This window comes from Sinocyclocheilus grahami, unplaced genomic scaffold (genome assembly GCF_001515645.1).
Source record: "Sinocyclocheilus grahami isolate Dianchi unplaced genomic scaffold, SAMN03320097.WGS_v1.1 scaffold17822.1, whole genome shotgun sequence".
In the NCBI taxonomy this organism is placed as follows: Eukaryota; Metazoa; Chordata; class Actinopteri; order Cypriniformes; family Cyprinidae; genus Sinocyclocheilus; species Sinocyclocheilus grahami.
This window is the reverse complement of record NW_015516802.1, coordinates 2907-3613: the sequence shown is the minus strand read 5'-3', so window position 1 is coordinate 3613 and position 707 is coordinate 2907.

Below are 707 nucleotides of genomic sequence, written 5' to 3'. Positions count from 1 at the left end.
AATAAATAGTTAGATTTTACCCTCCAGTGTTTGAGTTAAAGAGTACGATTTTTTTTTTTACTCGTCTTGAACACTCCGAGTACTTGAGAGTTTCACTCTCTGTCTTTAAAGAGCATTATTCCAGTTCATCTCAATGGATGTGCAGCGTATTTGACCCCGACTCGCCATTGCTTATCTGAGAGCGCTCTGTGTTTCTCTCACGCACACAAAGAGAGAGAGAGAGAGAGAGAGAGAGAGAGAGAGAGAGAGTCTTACCTACTGTACCACGTAGAACTGACGCACTACATGTAAATTATGTTTTTTGTTGTATTTTCCAGTGCTCATTTGGAATTATTCAGCGGTTTTAAAACATGCAGAAGCCACTGCCGGTTTCTTCTGTAGTGGGCGGAACTAATGCGCAACCAGCAATCTCATTGGCTGGCACTCACCTATTACCCCGTCACTGTTTTGATTTCAGCAAATCATCTCAAGCAAATGCAGACAATGTGATTAATATTCATTACCAGCAGCTCATCAGACCTTTTTTTACACTGAATGATCAACAATGCCCTAAGTTCTGTTAAAATGACAAATATGCATCAATACATTTTCATTTTTAGACATTTTCATGGTTAGTTCTAACCATATATATATATGGGCATCGGAAGCTAAATAAATGTGGCTGGGTCCTCCCCAGAAAAAAAAATACTGGAGTATATGCCATTTTC